Genomic DNA, 20,620 nt, shown 5'->3' with positions numbered 1-20,620 from the left:
CGGAATCGACTGCATAGGGGTCACCTTCGCGCCCGACGTCCTCGCGTGATCCCTTGTTTGAGAGATCATCACATTCAGGCAAGACGTCGTTGGTGTAGGGATCGTCAACACTGGGATAATCGACGCTGGAGCAATGTGATGTTTTCAGATGAGTCAAGGTTCACTGTTGATTTTTTGGACAGACGTAGGAGGGTGTGGCGTCGTCGAAACGAGCGCTTCCAAGACGTTAACGTCATCAGACATGATCGATTTGGGGGTGGTTCTGTTATGGTGTGGGGAGGCATCACTGTTGCTGGAAGAACGGCTTTACATGTTGTTGCAGGGCGTGTTTCAGGCCAGTACTACCGGGACAACATCTTGGCAGTCCATGTTGTGCCGTTCGCACGACGTCATGGCCGCCGTTTCATCTTCCAGGATGACAACGCAAGATGTCACAAGGCCAGGATCGTTACAGGTTACCTCCAACAACAGAACATCACCACATTACCTTGGCCAGCACTGAGTCCCGACCTCTCCCTCATCGAGCATGTCTGGGACATGCTTGGACAGAGGTTACGTCAACGTCAACAACGTCCTGCCAATGTCCAAGAGCTTGCTGCTGCGTTGCAACAGGAATGGGACAATCTGGACCAAAATGACCTTAGACGTCTCATTAGGAGTATGCCACGTCGGATCAATGCTTGTTTGGCAAACAGAGGAGGATTTACCCGTTACTGACTTGGTTGTGATGCTGTGGTAACTTTGCTGTTTGACCCCGGGTATCATTTTACCCTTATAATGGTCAGTCTGTGCCTTACTTAGTCTAACGATCATTTGGAATAAATCGATGAATGTGAACTTCATTTCATTTTGTCATTTGTTTCTTCGTCAGTTTCATTAGGTGACTTTAATAACACTTAAAAATCAAATATCCCCTACTTTTTTGGAATAGTATATTTCAGCGTCCAGGAATACAATTATTATAACACCTAGAAAAGGACCCCCATCAAAAAAGAAAGGTTCATGTTTTGTAAAACTATATTAACCAATAGCTCAGCTTCTGAACCAGGATCGCAATGCAATTATACAATCTAGAAAGGGATCAGATGGCCTTTATTAACACAAAATAGAACAGTATCGATATATTTATAACCCCAGCTTTTGGGCCAGCTAAGATCAATATCTTGGAGTTTGAAACATACATTTTGAGAGTCCAGAAATAAAATTATTCCACCCGGAAAAGAGAGAGAGAGAGAGAGAGAGAGAGAGAGAGAGAGAGAGAGAGATTGGGTTTAACGTCCACTCGACACACACTAGGTCATTTCGGGACTAAAATATGGTTCAATTTTATTTCCATAATTTGCTTGCGCGTAGGGGTCTTTAGCAGTGGGAGGAAACCGGAGGACCCGGGGAAAACCCACTGATAATATTAGTGAAATTCTTGGTAATGATAGAGATTTTCTTGGTACTATAGATCGGAATAACAATCTAGAAGATTCTGTGGGATAGATAGAACAGCAATGACTGACAGAAGTTCGGAGACCGTCTTACGATAGGCCAATTACACATTAAACTTTGTATGGCTCTTACTTTTTGGAAGTTTGAAATAGACAAAAATGGTTCTAAAAGCACATAATGTATATAAAGTGAATGAAAAAAATATTGTAATTTCTAATCATTTATGTTCGGTGAAATACGTTAACAGTTCTAATTGAACGGCAGTCGTTTATACCTGATTAGTGCATTTTTAGGGCATTATTTGGTCGTTTGTGAATCAGCCTTTATTAATTAATCCCACATTGTGTTGTAGGATATGTTTTCCTTTGTATATTACAAAATGGCACCCGGAACCATAGGGTACACGACTCGTGTACTGATTATAAAATGTTAATTGTGTCTTAAATATTGGATATTAATATCCTACAGTTTCATGGCAAGATAACAACATCAATATTGATTGAAATTGATCAATATTGCATTTCGAATATTATGGAAAATATTGAGTTAAGAGACTAAGCTCCTTGAAAATAAATTTGAATGTTTCAAAAGGGCAGACACAAAAATTTCACGGAAGCTGACATTATGTTGACAATACAAATGTTAAAACTTAGCTGAATATCGTGATTTGAACACATTAGTAGACATATTTGTTGATAATAGGTGAAAGTAGAGAGTCATAAACGGTTTACGGTGGTTTTAAAGGAGGCACATCTCTAAATCAATATCACCCACAGTTTTCGACATTGCCAACACGACTTACTGTTCAATTTAAATCAGTATTGATGTTGCTATCTGACCGTGAAAAGATCGACTTCTGATATCCAATATTTAAGACACAATGAAAATTTAAAAATTTACACATGAATCGCGTGCCAGAATGCTTTCGAGCCCCTTTTTAATGAAGCTACTCGATGGACGAGGTTTAACATACCCCAAAAGAGAATAATGCCGATGTAGTCTGGAATAACCAGACGCCAAAGATTACCATTTATTTGGACTCTTCGCGTATTTCGCCAAACTTAACTGATTAGAAATTAGAGTAAAAACAGAAACGATCGAATGTAAATCAGTTTATATACATTCATATACATCTATTATATGCGTTGCGACCCATTTTTGTCCATTTCTAAGTGCCAAAGAATAGAGATTTAGCTCCTTTAACATATTAACTGTTTTTCAGGCAAACGAAAAATGTTTTGTTGATGGACTGTTTGGGTTAACCTATAAGTACAGGTTGCGTAACAATTTTATATGTGTTATAGTATAGTCTAAATGGGGTTTACCGTCCTACTTTTCTGCACAAACTAGATCATTTCGGGACAAACACATGGTTCAATTTTTCATTTCAATAATTCGATTGCGCGGAGGGGTCTTTAGTAGTGGGAGGAAACCGGGGGACCCGGACAAAACCCACGAGGTTGAACAGGCGACCCTACTTCTTGTCACGTACATCCGGGGAATCGAAACCCCGTCAGTTGACTCAATGACAGGCCGAAAAAAAGCGAAAGAAGTATTTACACTAGATTACAATAAGTAAAGGGTATAAAAACTGAATGAAGTATATTTACAATAAATTACAATAAGTAAAGGATATAAAAAACGAATGAAGTATATTTACAATAAATTACAATAAGTAAAGGGTATAAAAAATGAATGAAGTATATTTACAATAAATTACAATAAGTAAAGGATATAAAAAACGAATGAAGTATATTTACAATAAATTACAATAAGTAAAGGATATAAAAAACAACGAATTAAGAATATATACACAATAAATTACAATAAGTAAAGGATATAAAAAACGAATGAAGTATATTTACAATAAATTACAATAAGTAAAGGATATAAAAAACGAATGAACTATATTTACAATAAATTACAATAAGTAAAGGATATAAAAAATGAATGAAGTATATTTACAATAAATTACAATAAGTAAAGGGTATAAAAAATGAATGAAGTATATTTACAATAAATTACAATAAGTAAAGGATATAAAAAACGAATGAAGTATATTTACAATAAATTACAATAAGTAAAGGGTATAAAAAATGAATGAAGTATATTTACAATAAATTACAATAAGTAAAGGATATAAAAAACGAATGAAGTATATTTACAATAAATTACTTTCTGAATTACGACCCTGCATTGTACGAAAAATCTCGTTTTTAGCTTGTGGTCTCTCTAGAGGTCAAAATTTGTATCCGATTTAAAAAAAAAACCGTTTGAATATATCACCGTTACGCCCTAATGATGATTGAGTTCGAATTTTCTGAAAATCTGATCGAAACTGCCGGACAAAAAGGTCGCCCCTCGCACGCAAACTTTGAGAGAGAGAGAGAGAGAGAGTTTAACGTCCACTCGACACAAACTAGGTCATTAGTGTTTTGGAAACGAGGCTAATTGAGATGACGTCACGCGCTGGGTGGAAATTCTTGGGTGAAAATTATAAAAATCAAATTATATTAAAATTAACTTGGGTGAAAATTATAAAAAAACAAATTATATTAAAATTGACTTGGGTGAAAATTAAAATTGACTTGGGTGAAAATTATAAAAAACAAATTATATTAAAATTGACTTGGGTGAAAATTAAAATTGACTTGGGTGAAAATTATAAAAAACAAATTATATTATTTTTCATGTCCCTTATCAGCCACCGTACATAGCAGAATTAAAGGTGCTGATAGATGAATTTTTAAGAGGCGCATTTTTGCATAAATCCTAATTTAGTGAATTCCTCATATCCCAAAGAAAATGAAAAAAGTCACGAACATCTCGGTGAATTTTCATTATTTCTGAATGATTAGGAAGTATAGCCGTAGACTACATAACCCGCGGCATTTTCCATTTTCATAAAGGATATCGTAATACCGCAAATAGGTAAATTTAATTTTACGTAAAACCCCACTTAAATGTTATCTAAATTATTAATTAGACATTATGGGAGATTCGATAACGAGTTGGCAGTTCTCACTATAATAGTTAAAAACTAGATAATGTAAAGGTAATTTGCTGAAAATTTCATTCAAATTGATCCACTATGAACCGAGAACTAAGCGATTGAAATTTCCGCCTAGTCTAGATCAACATTACTAAAGTCAGTACGATAAACAGCATAGTCTCGATTATCCATTTAATCGTTAAATCGTGAAGGAAAGTTATGCAGTAAATCGGGTCATAATACACTAAAGATCGCAGGCTAGGCCTGGATAGGTTAATTAATGTCTAATTAAGAACTTAGATAACATTTCAGGCCCAAAGAAAGACCTGCGATAGACAGATTTAAAAATATTATAGCGAGAAGTCAACTCACTATCTAATCTTACCTAATGTCTGTTATAATAATAATGTATGTTGTTGTTTATGTAGGAGACACAAGACAGAAGTTTGAAAAAAATAGGAAGAAAAAACACAAAAAGCCTGGATGATATATTGACCTCATAATTGTCATGGATTAGAGCGAAAAAAATGAATGACGTCATCATATCGACTTCAGTTGTTTATTTAATACTATGGTGTAATATTATAGTGTTTGGTTGCCCTGACAACTGTGATTGTTCACAGACAGAAGGTCATAGTGAACGAATTCTTGTTAATTGTACAGATAAAAAAACTAACTACTTTTCCAACCATTCTTCCCAACGATACAGAGCAAATAGTTTAAGTTAATAACCCGGATCTGGCTTGGCCTTCACGTGTCATGAATGATTCATCATGGAATATTGTGACGTCAATAGTTGTTCAAAACAATCGTCCATGAGGAACTTGATAATAGAGAATATATCTTGGTTATCCAGACTGAAATAGCTCACTATTCGTAGATCTCAATTAGGGTGGATAGAGGATTCCTTATTTGAATCGTTACCCAATCTGGAACATATCGACTTAAGTATCAATCCAGGATTAGAATATGACGTCATCTTTGGTGCTTTTAATAATTCAAATGTGCATCTAGAAAACCTGAACATAAGTATGTGCAATAATTTACCGAAACAACAAAAGCACCTGCAAAAACTGTCAGGATCGCCTATAAAGGTCCTGGACATGACCGCAACCAACCTTTTTGACATCACTAAACCGGGACTAAGTTATTTTCTACCGGAAATAGAGGTGCTAAATATTTCCCACAATCACCTGAAGATTGAATATCGAATATTATGCGACATTGCCAACTTGAAAAAGTTAGAACTTTTCGACATTAGTTTCTGGAACACGCCCGATTTATTCTACAGGGTTGAAAGATCAGCGGAAGTGACGTCTAGCAAGGTTAGCGGTGTGGATTTTAAAACAGTGCGGTGTGGATTAAAATGTTTTCCGTTGGCGGATTCACTACGTCTTTTCTACTTTCATCATATCCGGTGGTCGTCGGCCGAATCGCCCTCTATTTCAAAATGTAAAAGTAAAAATAGTTTCACGAAAGCCTGGCTGAATAACAATAATTATTGGTTAATTAACGGGAGTATTCGGGTTGGGGACCAGTTATTGTTTATTGACATGTCTCAGAATAACATCGAGTATTACTCACCAGAAATGCCCTTTTACGAACCGCTCCTGCAAGTATTGGATTTAAGTGACAACCAGCTACACAAAACCGAGGATGATCCTACTTTTACTGATTTGGTCCATACGAATAAATATATGCAGTGTGTGGATTTATCAAACAATAGCCTCTCCCGGCTTCCATACAACATCTCAGTCACAGCCAACAATTCGTCTTTGTCAATATATCTAAAAATTTACTCTGTAGCAAATTAAATTTAAATATTACGTCTCCTTGGTTGCGATTAGTGGATCTTTCTCACAACAAAATATCGTATTTAAACAAAGAGGTGCGAACTACTTTCGACAAAGCTGCGTCATCATCTTCAAGTAATAGACCACCGCGGAGATTTAATGTTTCCGACGAAATTCCGCCAGTTGATTGGTCAACTTTAACCCTTGACCTATCTGATAATCCGTTCCAGTGTGTCTGTGATTTCGTCGATTTCTTGCTCTGGATGAAAAATACTCAAGTGACTTTGCATAATGTCGAGAATTACGAGTGTGAGTACGAGGGGAAAATGACGAGAATATCCGAATTGAGCATCAGTGACATCCGACGATTATGTGACATGGAACTCAATAATGTGTTATTTACTGTTCTTGTTGTACCATATGTTATTATCATTTTAGCCGTTTCATATTTTATCGTCAGAAAATCACGAAGATCAAAAATCAACCAAATAGTTTGCATCGGAGAACCCATCGAAGATGCAATCGTTCGAAGTGTTCTTGCTAGTTCGATGGTCATTTTGATTGTCTCTGAAAAGTTTTTGGACAGTCAATGGTGTAAAATTGAAACCAATGTTGCCTGGACAGAGAAAAAACGCATCCTCATGATATTTAGACAAAAAATAGAAACGTACAGACTTCCACATTTGTTGAAGAATATATACAACAAGCACGTGCGCTTATTGTGGCTAGGTGAAAGGTCAAATTTGATTGACAAGCTTTATAAGTCTATGATAAATCAACTTTAAATATCATTTTATTATTTCAAATATTCTTCAAATTCAAAATTTAATTTCAAAACAATTCTGAATCAAGCTAATAATTTCTTCTGAATGCTCTACGACGCTATTCCTAACCGTGTCCGTTTACGGTATTACTACTACTAGCTGTGGTTATTACCGGTTCGCGGGGACACCATGTTAAGTGGGTAAGACACTGGCTCGCTAGCATGGAGGTCGGATGTTCGTCCCCTGCATTGGCCGAGAAAGTCCATCCTCTACTCTTTCTGATGGGACAAATAATCCGTACAGATCCATTAACAGCTAGAATTCGAGGCGAATTGCGACATTGCCACACGAAATGTGTATAAAGGGAGGCTAATCTATATTCTGGGAATGAAATGGGATTTAACGTCCTGCCAAGACTAGGCTAACCAGGAAGGGCACACAGCGGCTATGATGGCAGTTTTACTCAGACAGCTGCACTACGACCTACTTTAATATCTAATTCCAAATGACAGGGTTTCTTTTACGTTCTCGCCAATGTGTACACGGAGCCTCGGTTTGTCGTTTTATCCGAATGACTATACATTGTCCCTTGCCAGTTCCTCCGTCCTGCACCACTGACAAGAGGGAATCCCGCCGGAAAATTCCAACGAACTTTCCCGACCAACACAGGGATAGATCACAGGACCTCTAGTTTGATCTGCCAATGACTTACTATCTGAGCCACTGTGGTTCCCGAGTAATTTTGGTAAATTATTCTTAACTACTAGATTTGTGTATATGGTTGATAACGACTTGTGAAATCATGTTGAAACCTCGCAGTGAAATAAACCATAGTAATTGTTATTCCATAAAAGTGTGTTATTTGATTGTACAATCTTTATTGATTCAATGATCATGATGTACACATAAGCCTGTTAAAAAAAACCGCCCAAATTAACATCTAGGTATGAGAGAGAGAGAGAGAGAGAGAGAGAGAGAGAGCGAGAGAGAGAGAGAGCGAAAGAGAGATTAACGTCCGCTCGACACAAACTAGGTCATTTTGGGGCTAACATATGGTTCAATTTTATTTCAATAATTCGCTTTAGCAGTGAGAGGAAACCGGAGATGCCGGAGAAAACCCATGAGGTTGGACAGGCGACCCTACGCCAGTTGACTCAAGGCAGCGTTCGAATTAACGTCCTTCTTTTCTGCTCCAGACCAGCTGGTGAAGACGGAGTCGAAAGCATATACGAGGTTCACCATGAAAAACTTGAATACGCAAACCGGAAGTAGCATAATAGTAAACATGGAACTATCTGCCCTGCATTTCAACGTAACTCTCTTATCATTCTGCATCAATCACTAAATCTGGGCAGAAAATGCTTATTTTTCGTGCAGACTGATAAAGTAAAAAAAGAAATAATAAAATGCCCGAAATCATGTGCGTTATTGGTCCGAAGCCTCGCTGCTTTGTGCAACAGATTTCGGCCATCGATCATTGTTTGTGTCATAAATTTTTTGGGAATCGAAATTTCTTTAAAATGAATGATATATCCACTCAGCTCTAGACGCGACACGTTTTTCGGGCACCAACATGTTTTAGCAGGTGTTTATCATGTGAATACAGAGGCATCAGTCGTTTTGATTGTTTGAATGGTTGAGTAAGAGTTCACATGGCCTATATTGGACCATTTTCAGGTTTCTCTATTCGCGGGCTGAAGTAGCAGATATCGCCCCCATAACCATGGTGACCTACTTCATAAATTTTCTTGGGGAGATCCCCCCCCCCCCGCATACCCTCTGAATCGGCAACCGGTTCTATCGGCCGCGGTCATGAGGAATCTGGGCAGGAAGTCTGTCGGATATATCATTTCTGACTCCTCTCCCGCAACATACGGAATTCAGGTATTTCGGTTCCACACCAGTGATGCTTTATTGGACTACTCTCTTGTTTTCCTCGCGGGCCGGAATTGCAGGAAAATGTGTTGACAGCTGATTAGGTCTAAATATCGCCATAAACGCCAGATGTAAATAGGGTTAGGGCACGTGGTTGTTGACCAGATCGTGAGTTAGGGTTAGTGTTAGCCCTGTTTACATCTCGACGAATTCTGCAGTTGGCCTTAATATTTAGACCTATCTAATTTTAAAAATTTCTAGGGCATTCATACCCCTAGGGCTTCGTCAAACGTGGTACGATCGACATACAAATTAGCATGTTTATTCTTTCCACAATTGTGCAAGTAACAGAGTTTAGACATTTGATGGTATCTGCGATGACATCATGTTAAGTTCTTGGTTTTTATAGTACGTCAGTACTTATTACGTCAGATGATACCCGGTGACGGAACAGGAGTAGTATAGTGGTTTGCTGAATGTTGGTTTCAGGCCCGATATCGATCTAATAGTTTGGCTGAAGACACTGCTCTTTAAATACACATAAATAATGATAGCTAGCTTCATTTCTCAATCTTAATCAATACATGATTCTGTTCGTTTAATGGATTTTGCCTGGCATTGTCCATCGGGTTGCTTTGAATCTACACACCAAAAGCCAAGTTCTGGAACCAGACATACAACCACACGGGCTGTGGAGTAGTCGTAGCCGGTACTTGTAACACGGACGTCAATAGCTACTGGAGCTGTACATACACGGGCATAGGGATAATCCGTGATATATTTGGACTAAAACATATTTAAATTAATTTATCCGTCAAAAGTGTCCTTCAAATGATTCCCATACAGCGAGAATCTAATTCTGTCAGTCTTGTTTATCACGCGAATTGGTTGCGGGATAATCTTTGTTTAGTTTGTATATGTTGTTAGTCGCTGTCCGTTTGCCATAAAATATCGCAATCTAGGTAAGTTATACTCTTCCGACTTCTTTTTTAGTCGTTTATTCGCAGTCTGTTAGGCTTTTAATTTCCCTCGATGTTCCCATAACCGATTACCACATGAGACAGGCTGCCTTTTGGGGATACCCTCACGTTTTTGTCATGGTTGTTTTTCAGGGAATCCAGTATTTTTCTAATAAGATTGAGAGTCTTTACTTTTCATATATACCAACATTACTACATTTTTATTGGAAATAACAACGGGGTAAATATTTTTGCGGGAAGGCATCTGTAAATGTGAGCGCATAAAACCGTTTACATTAACCTGTACAGTCTTCACAATAAACAAACCCGATAAGTACCGAGATCGGTACAATTTATTCTTACGGCAGCACTGAATTCGGCTGTGTCTATATCCGTGAAAGACGAGGATTTCCACGGATTTTTTTTGTGTGTGGATTTACGAGTTATGGTCTGTCCAAAAATATGAACCATGTCGTAAATGACTTCTAGTGTAACCAGAAATGAAATGAAATGGGGTTTAACGTCCTACTTTTTTGATCCGAACTGGGCTAATGAAGACGAGCATACGCCATACAGTGTGCTATATGAGGGAAATTTTGCCCGGACAGCGGCACTACGGCCTACTCTTATATCGAATTCCAACTGTCAAGGGATATTTTACGTGCACGCCAATGTATACACGGGATCTCGGTTTTTCGTCTCATCCGTCCTGCATCACTAACAAGGGGGAACCACGCCGGAAAATCTGGATGAACTTTCTCGGTCAATGCAGGGATCGAACACCCGACCTCTAGGCTAGCGAGCAAGCGTCTTACCCACTCAGCCACCGTGACCCCCTGGTGTAACCCATGGTTAGAAACATAAGATTGTCGAACAAATCTGGATGCGTTATACTATGCCTGGTCTTCATAATAATTGAATACTGAGTCCTTAAAATAAACGTTATTATTAGTCGGTCAAGACCACAGATGATTCGTTGAGATATTTGTTTAATCAATGTAGGTTCGTTCATTCGTTCGTTCCTAAGGTTTTACGTCCACTTCCACCTAAAGTGATATCGTAGACAAGTCAATGTAGGTATTACACTATCTGCTATATAGACACTGACCACCTAAAGTGATATCGTAGACAAGTCAATGTAGGTATTACACTATCTGCTATATAGATACTGATCACCTGAAGTGATATCGTAGACAAGTCAATACAGGTATTACACTATCTGCTATATAGACACTGACCACCTAAAGTGATATCGTAGACAAGTCAATGTAGGTATTACACTATCTGCTATATAGATACCATTAATTCCTACGTTAGTAACAAACCAATAAAAAGCTAAATTTGTTAAAAATTAGTTCTTTCCCTTACGCTTTTTCCCCTTTTGCAAGACCGTTTGGTTGCCTTTTCGGTGTAGAATCGACGACAGTCTTTGAATGTACATTTGCTGCCAGGTTTTAGTGAATATCCATGTTCTAAAGAGTCGCTCTAGCCGGCCAGTCACCTCTGACTTGCGGTCGTAGTTTTAATCCCTGGTATGAGTAGGGCGTCTTCGCAACCTCGTGGGTTTACTCCGGTAACTCCGGTTTCCGCCCACAGGAAAGACACCTGCTCGTGCGCTAAGCACAATAAAGTTAGACAAAAAATCAAGTGTTTTGGTATTTTGGTAGCACGAACATAGAACTTATTACATCGTTCATGACACAAGACCAGTCATCCTTTGCCTCACCATAAACTGTGGTAATGAGGAACCCCAGATCTCTTAACGTCCCCCGACACAAACTAGGTCATTTCGGGACTAGCACATGGTTCAGTTTTATTGAAGTAATTCTCTAGCTCGTATGGTTCTTTAGCAGTGAGAGGAAACCGGAGAACCCAGAGAAAATCCACGAGGTAGGACAGGCGACCCTATTCCTTGTCACGTACAACCGGGGAATCGAAACCACGCCACTTGACTCTACGACAGACCATGCGGTCTCACGCGCATGCATTAAACTATCTCCCCGGTTTTGAATGCGACTTGGCGTTTCAAATCGGGATGTATCACGAAATACTCGAATACACCGGTTTTTCCACAAGTACTAGGCCAACGACAGCAGCCACTTCCTCCAAATGTTAATGCGGCGATCTTGGACCTCAAGATTTCTGTAAGGTAAATTCCAGTATCTACCAATTGCGATACTGTTTATGTTTGGTTGTTCCTGGTCGTCCCTAACTAGATACATCTTCGTCATCCCAGTCTTCTTGTTGTTCTTGTAGAAACATTTCTTTCCCAACAGGTTGAAGTTGTTCATCTAGTTCACCTTCGAAACGTATTATGTCGAATAAGAATTTATACAACGCTATGACATCCTATAGCAGTGATTCTTAACCAATATGCCGCAAAATTATTAACGGCACACTAAGAAAATGCAAAAAACCACGTGATCCCAACTGAGTATTCACTAGTGTCTACTGATAAGTTCATAGCTGTGTTTTTCTTTTAGTTTGAGTCATTCTATGTGTCTCTGTTGTATGTCATCTACGTTTGCAGTATCAAGAAATATAATGGCCATCTTGTATATCGAAGGGTCTGATTTAGTTCACGGGGGTAACGGAACACTTAAAAATGAAATGAAATGATATGGGGTTTAACGTCCTACTGTTTTGCTCCAAACTGGGCTAATGAAGATGGGCATACGCCATACAGTGTGCTATGAGGGAAATTTTGCACGGACAGCGGCACTACGGCATACTCTTATATCGAATTCCAACTGTCAAGGGATCTTTTACGTGCACGCCAATGTGTACATGGGACCTCGATTTTCCGTCCCATCCGAAGGACTAGACATCTGTTCCTTGTCAGGCCTTCCGCCCTGCACCACTGACAAGGGGGGAACCACGCCGGAAAATCTGGATGAACTTTCTCTGCCAATGCAGGGAGCGAACACTCGACCTCCGGAACACTTAAAAGTCCCCACCATCCTTCGTTAATCTGGATGTAAGATTATTACACCAGTCGCTGTGATACGGATATTATCCAGGTAGTTTATCTCTTTCTTGAGATGATCTCTCAGGTGAGTGGAATATTTCCTAGGAGGGTCAATGAAGGGCGTTTCCCTACACTAAAGAATTGTTCAGGAAATGTATGTAGGAAAACTGGTGTTGGTGTGTCATTGTTTTGTGATCATTCTTATATAGAATGCAAGGGGTGGGGGCGAGAGGGGTTAAAGGCACTGGACTTTATCTTGAATTAAATAAGGTTGGCGGGGTGGGGGGGGGCGAAGCACTAGTGCCCGGGAAAATAGTAGCCATAACAGTTGGAATGTCACCTCTAAAAGCAGAGGTGAATGCCTGTCTTCATTAGCCAGGTCATTACTGCATACTAATAGGGAGGGAGGGAAATGGGGTTTAACGTCCACTCGACATAAACTAGGTCATTTCGGGACAAACACAGGGTTCAATTTTATTTCAATAATTCGCTTGCGTGTAGGGGTCTTTAGCCATGGGGGAAACCGGAGTACCAGTAGAAAACCAATGAGGTTAGACAGGCTACCCTACTCCCTGTCACCTACAACCGGAGAATCGAAACCACACCAGTTGACTCAATGATACAGCGCACACGTGCTAACAATTCGGCCATGCAACCCGCCATATTAATATGAAATGAACCATACTGCAATCGTATATAAAGATAAACAAAAGCTTAGTTATCTCTCAACTCCGATGACGACGATACGTCAAAAATCTAAGTATAAGCAAAGTCCAGAATAAAGAGATTAATGTTGTCGAGTAAGCGCTTTTGAATTTTCCGGCAAACGTTTCCCTTTCGGTGGATCTTGGTATTTGTACGTTATTAGCTGATGCCAGAGTCGCGTTAATGGCCATCATCTTGCTATGAGTTGAGGAACCACCTTATCAGGGTGTACCAAACTCTCACCCGAGGGGCCCAAGAATGAAAAGGGCTTGGTTAAAACTGGTCTAGCGTGTAAACACAGTATCATGGAAAATGGGAGTCTTCCAAAATCAGTTCGACACGGAAAGCTTTGTATGACCTTTGGTCCCAAGCGATGCCCTGATCTAGCGTGTAAACAACGTTTCATAAAAATGGGAGAATATTAAAAACCCTTTCTCAGTTTCAGTTACAGACATTCCAACACAGTGAACGAGGTAATTGTGCAATATTTTTTATTCTTTCATGTTATCCATTTAGATATTTATTTATCACAAGGACAACAGAATCGGACTTTGTAATCTTCACAATAGTGATCATACTGGTTTCGATCTAGGCAGAGAAATCCGTACGATGGAGAGACAGTGACGTTCTCGCCGCATGTTCGAAAGTCGCGGCCATTGCTTCGACGACGGACATCTATGGCGATTGGTTTTTCACAAATCTCATTTGGATTTTCTTCTCGTAGCTGTCCCAATAATTCCCAATCACCTGTGCCTGAGGGGTTGTCACGGTCGTAGAAGTAGGTCCATTCATATCCGTTCGGGCATGTGACTTGGGCTGAAAATAGAGAATATTAACGAGGCTGACATTTGGCGACGAGGCGGGGAATGATAAGGGCCTGCTGACGATGCACTACTACTTCCAGTGCATGGCTCTACCCGTGCAATGTCGGGTAATCCGCTAGTTCTATTAATAATTCACGAAGTTACATACCCAAACAAGGGTCCATAAGTAGCCAAGGTCTAACAATATATAAATATATTCTGATTTCAGTTGAACTCTTTTGATAGGAAGAAATGAAATGAAATGGGGTTTAACGTCCTACTGTTCTGCTCCTAACCTGGGATAATGAAGACGGGCATACGCCATACAGTGTGCTATGAGGGAAATTTTGCCCGGGCAGCGGCGCTACGGCCTACTCTTATATCGAATTCCAACTGCCAAGGGATCTTTTACGTGCACGCCAATGTGTACACGGGACCTCGGTTTTTCGTCCCATCCGAACGACTAGACAGCTGTCCTTGCCAGGCCCTCCATCCTGCATCACTGACAAGGGGAAACCACGCCGGAAAATCTGGTAGAACTTTCTCGGCCAATGCAGGGATCGAACACCCGATCTCCAGGCTAGCGAGCCAGCGTCTTACCCACTTAGCCACGTGATCCCCATTTTCTCTATTCAGCTCCACGCTCCCATCTTGCCCAGTGAACGAATATGGCTGCAAATTAACGCTGTATAAATGAAACATAATTCAAATGTGATATTAATTCTAAAAGATTACTAATCGTTGGTTTCTGGGTGCCAGATATTTTGTGTGTGTGTTAGTTGTATTTTACCGAGGTGATATCGCAGACAAGCCAGATATTGTATGGTTATATTTTCTTTATATAATACCTATGATACTTACCGTCTAGACAGCAGTATCGAACTTTGTAATCGTTACACCTTTGATCGGGTTGACGAGAATTAACACATGCGAAACCCGTTAACGGTGATGCTGTAATCACTTCTCCGGTGTTGATACACGCTTTTGTGGATACGGTTTCATATTCCAAGGTAGCTGGTCTTGCACAGATATTATCATAGGGCCTAGCCGTTCGAAGACTGTCCAATGGTTCCTCATCACCATAGCCGGACGGGTTGTCACGATCATAGAATTGGGTCCATCTGTTACACTGAAGTACAACAAATTAATAAGTTAAATTTGAACTATCACCAGACTTGTCAGTGGCGTTTCTATCCAATCCTCTTAGAAAACCCAGTGCCAAGGAATCTTTAGGTGTACTGGATTTCGATCACTGGTTACGATCCATTTTTCTTAATTTACTTTTGTTATATTAGACGATTACGTACGCGGGGCGAATGGGAAGTTATGTGATGTCAGGTAATTAGCTCAGAGGGAGAGAGAGAGATAGAGAGGGAGATGGGGTTTAACGTCCACTCGACACAAACTAGATCTTTGCACGACTAACATATGTTTCAGTAGTATTTCAATATCTCGCTTAGAAGTGGGAGGAAACCGGATGGCCCAAGATGCTGGACAGACGACACTACTCCTTGTCACTTAAAATCATGGAATCGAAACCACACTACGCGACTCAATGACAGACCTTATGATCCATCGCGCACGCATTAACCATTCGGCCAACCAGCACCCCAGAGCACGAAAAGTGCCGAATTGACGTGTAATTTCTATCTCTATGCCATTATATTTTCTTGTTGGTGGAGTAAGCAGAGACCTGTATTGCTTAATTGACTTCAAATATACAAAACCTTATGGTGAGAAGTAAAGAAATAGTTAATTTCCTTTATGTGGACATGTCAGCTCAAAATAAAGTTTATAAAAGTTCGCAAAAGGATATCTACTTACCACTAGAAAATCACTCCAGCCACGTGCCTGGGTAGTTCCTAATAACATAAATATCATAAAATCACAAACAGTCCAGTAATACAAGAGGTCAACTTAGGACAATTAAAACATATTTGAAATTTAACGTCCACTCAACTCAAACAGTACAGTATATAACATACACCTTAATACACATAGGTCAACTTAAGCCAATTAATATTATGTTTGAAATTTGAAAGAAAGAGAAAAGACAAGAAATTGGGTTTAACACCCACTCCACTTGTCCTAATACAAAATGAAGAGCCCCGATCTAAGTCACTTTTTCAAAGAATCCCACTTAGTGGCGCCATCTGATAGCAAATTGTTTAAGCTTTCTGTGGAACAATCAATTTCCGGTAAAAACGATCGGAGTCACATCGAACCAAGGCCCTTCTTAAACGGCCTCCCGGAAAAATACAAGTCCATCGTACCCTTTATTTAACCTTAATTTGCCTAAAAAGTAGAAGTCAGTTGTACTGGTAATTATGATTCGTATTTTAAACATCATTTTGAAGTTGTAACTAACCCACTCGTTCTGTTCGCGTCCATTATTCTCGTCCAAAAGTCTGCTTGCCTTTTATGTAAAAAGACAAAAATGTGACCTAGATCGTTCTTCCACTGGACTCTTCAAATGTATATGGCCGAGAAAGAAAGAGAAATGGGGTTTAACGTCCACTCGACAAAAAACTAAGTCATTTCAGGACGAACACATGGTTCGAGTTTATTTCAATAATTCGCTTGCGCATAGAGATCTTATTATTGGGAGGACCATGAGAAAACCCACGGGGCTGGACAGGCGACTCTACCTCTTGCTACGTATAATCAACACTTGACTGAATGACAGGCCATCAAAAGCACTTACAACACCCTGACTAGTAGGATACAGCAAAGCCATCTAGTCTATGAAAAGTGCATATTTTGATTCTGTTATGGTTTATTTTGGTGAACCTTAGCGGCAATTACCCCCCCCCCCCTCTCCTGACGTAGGCCTGTGGACACGCTAATATGCCTGTGTCTGGGTGTAATTGTTATGTATTGATTGGTTCAATTGCATGACATATACGCGCATGCCCAGAAAAGTTATTTCTGGTAGCTCATTCTTGAATATATCACTTGTACATCAGCTGTAATGTAATAAAGGTGTTTTCTACTACACTGCCTGGTTTCATTTGCCCAGCCAGTCCAACTGATGTATACCCCGACTCCTGGTACATAATAGTAATTATATTAGACCAGCTTCCAAGAATATGTACAATTTTTCGTGCCAGTCCGATGAGAGACAGGCTTTTCAAAGCCGAATCTCGAACTTTGTATGCAAAACCGCTCTGCACAAAACAATATGTGTACGGCGTATCGACAATTTTAAAATGTATGTATTTCAAGTAAGATTAAAGCTGTTAGAAACAAAATTAAACTGTATGTACGTCAGGTAAGATTAGAGCTGTTAGAAATAAAATCATAGATTCTGATTTTTGTTTTAAATCGCTAAAATAATTCTAAAGTTTCCACCCAAAATTAAAGTTCATTTGTAATATTACATCTTGTATTTGGGAGGGAGAGGAACCATCCTGTCAAAGCATATGGTTCTTTTTCAAATCAACATTGAAATGAAATGTGGTTTTAACGTCCTACTGTTCTGTACCTAATGCTGACACGTCATACTGTGAATTTTGATGATAATTTATTCAGGACAGTCGGGCTACTGCCTACTCTTATTTCGAATTCTCATAGCCAAGGGTTCTTTTACGTGCAGGCCAACGTAATCACGGTTTTCTTTACCTACCAGAAAAACTAGACGGAAAAATTTGCGGAAAAACTTTCTGGGCAATCCCCGGGGGGGGGGGGGGGTCGAAACCTAGTTAGCATCCACTCACTGTGCCACAGAAGCACCGTCAATGAAATGGGGCCACGGTGGCTATGTGGGTAAGACACTGGCTCGTTAGCTTGGAGATCGCGGGTTCGCTCACAGCGTTGCCCGAAAAAGTTCAGCTGGATATTAAAGGGTAGTTTTGGTTCGCGGATGGGACGACTGGAAACGAGATACCGTGTACACATTGTCTTGCGCGTAAAAGATCCCCTGACAGAGCAGGTGGTAGCATTGTATATGCCCGTATTTATTATCCCATGTCTGAGAAGAATAGTAGGACGTTAAACCTCATTTCATTTCCGTTAATGAAATCAAATAAAAGAAATAATTAACCGGCGGGATGAAAGCCACACGAACAAGAACTACGGCGATGAAGAATTTTACGGTTCTTGTAGAATCAATAGCTGTCTGTCTCGATCGGTTTGATAAATTAACAGCAATCACAGATCGCAGATCGACTGAACGGACTGACGATCTGACGATAACAAACGATCCATTAATAACAGAAAATAAAAGATAGTTACCCAAAGCCGCCAAAGCTAGTACTGCGATAATGAAGACTTTCATGGTTCTTGTAGAATCTGTAGATCGACTGATGACCAAAGATCCTGGACAGTCTTATATACTTATTTCTAGGGTGATTTGAAAAATGATGTAATATATCTTCATTCTTAATGTTCGTAAACAAGTTTGATTAATGGAAGTATCGTTGTGTCATGCACATCCATGCAGAATTGATGAGACAATCAATTCACTACACTATGTCGTTTTGAACTTTGATCAGCGTGGGGACGAGGTGGACGTTGTCTGCGCCGGGCCCGCACTCCTAAAACATCATGAAACACTGACTATAAATGACACTTTCAAGAGTATATCCTCATCTTTCTAGCTTATGCACAAATTTAGTTTGTGACAATCTTACTAACTGCCAAATTAACTACTTTTAATATAGGTCTAAAAAGTTCCCCCCTCCAACAAAAGTAAAAGGGGGCCTCTCAAAACAACCATACTCGCAGGCCTTTCTTAGATCAGTTCTTGATCTGCTGTAGTAAAATTTCAAAAAGAACCGGAAGTTTCCGACGTCAACAGCCTGTGCTCTTGGGTGGTGTGGGGGCTAAATATATTTGTTATGGCTAGCTCAAATTTTGTTAAGATCACTGAGATGTAAATAAGGTTAGGGCACGTGATCGTTGGCGTAATTATATGTTAGGTTTAAGAATTTGGGGGAGAGGTTATTTCCTAGTTTTATTAAAAATACATACAATACAGTAGATTTATATACAAAGGCGATTTTACTGTTTATTGGTGTTGGTGGCGCTGATGGTCTTCCTTGGGTGGTGCTTCTGGTATTCTGGTATTATTGTTTCTGAAGAAAAAAGAAAATAAATTTGAGGCTCTCGGGAGAGAGCCACATAAGTGTGTTTCCTACTACGGATTGGATTTTCTAAAAAAAATCGTGTTTGTTCCACATCACCGGGTTACTAACGGTTAGGGATAGGATTTGATATATGGTTTGTTTTGGGTCAGGGTGGAGACTGGTCTTATTTAATCTAATTTACTGTGCACTAGGATGTCGTTCAGATTTTTATTTTTAGAATATGCAATTATAATTTTCTGTGTGAATATTTTCGGGTGATTTTCTTGGAGATCAGTATAGTGTTTTCTGATGATTTTGGATGCACTTGCTGCTGTTGCGCTAAATGGAACTACAAAAGGAGCTATTGCGCTAGCCGTATGAATATTCAAACCTAGGGGGGCAGTTGTTTTCAATTTGTCAATCCAGAATTTTTCTCTTGTTAGCCTAAACGTTTTAATTTTTTCTGAAGTTTCAAAGTCGCTCTTGGTCTTTTCTATTGGCGTGACAATGAGATCAGAAATGTTATGATTTGGTTGGTTGAAATGAATTGAGACAGGTTTGTCTTTTTTGGTGACTATGTCTGACCGGTGACCGTTAATTCTTTCCCTAAGTGCATGTTGAGTCTCCCCTACGTATTGCTTGTCACATTTTCTGCATGAAATTAGATAAATTATGTTTGAACTACTGCATGAAAGTTGGTCTAATATTGGGAATTTTGTGCCAGATGTTTTGTTATGGAAATGGTCGGATATGTTTAAGATTTTGCATGTTTAACATCTTGGATGGCCACAAATTTTGGTTTTAACTGCTGATTGTATATTATTTGTTTCTTTGGCGGCAAGCTCAGCTAGAGTGTTGTTTTTTATACGTCGTAGATAGCGTTTGGAGTATCCCCTTTCCCTTAGTTTGCTAAATACCAATGTACATGCTGACTCAAAGTCGGTCTTCTGAGTACATATCCTATGAAAACGGAGAATCTGAGATTTTATGATGCCAGAGAATGTATGTTTTGGGTGAAAGGAGCTTTTGAACAATAATTGATGTGTGTCGGTTTCTTTGAAAAATACTTTAGTTTCCAATTGGCTGTGATTTTGGTGTTGCTACTTTTAAAAACGGTAGTATCAAGGAGATCTATGCTGTTATGACTTACATTTGCGGTTAATTTGACAGATGGATGATGATTGTTCAGAATGTTGAAAAACGTCCAAAATTCGTCTAGTGTGTACGCCCAGACTATGAAAACGTCATCTAAGAACTT

General features: G+C 39.4%; 1 long non-coding RNA gene across 1 annotated transcript; it reads right to left on the bottom strand.

Moving 5' to 3' along the window:
- Positions 1–13,967: 13,967 nt before the first annotated feature.
- Positions 13,968–18,640, bottom strand: LOC130012832 (uncharacterized). The gene is made up of 4 exons (XR_008788067.1): positions 18,530–18,640; positions 16,121–16,158; positions 15,158–15,425; positions 13,968–14,309 (listed from the first exon to the last, which is right to left on the bottom strand). It is a non-coding gene; the product is annotated as an uncharacterized LOC130012832 (long non-coding RNA).
- Positions 18,641–20,620: the final 1,980 nt, after the last annotated feature.

The sequence above is a fragment of the Patella vulgata genome, chromosome 5, assembly GCF_932274485.2.
Source record: "Patella vulgata chromosome 5, xgPatVulg1.2, whole genome shotgun sequence".
NCBI lineage: Eukaryota > Metazoa > Mollusca > Gastropoda > Patellidae > Patella > Patella vulgata.
This window is presented reverse-complemented; position numbering and strand designations above follow the sequence as displayed.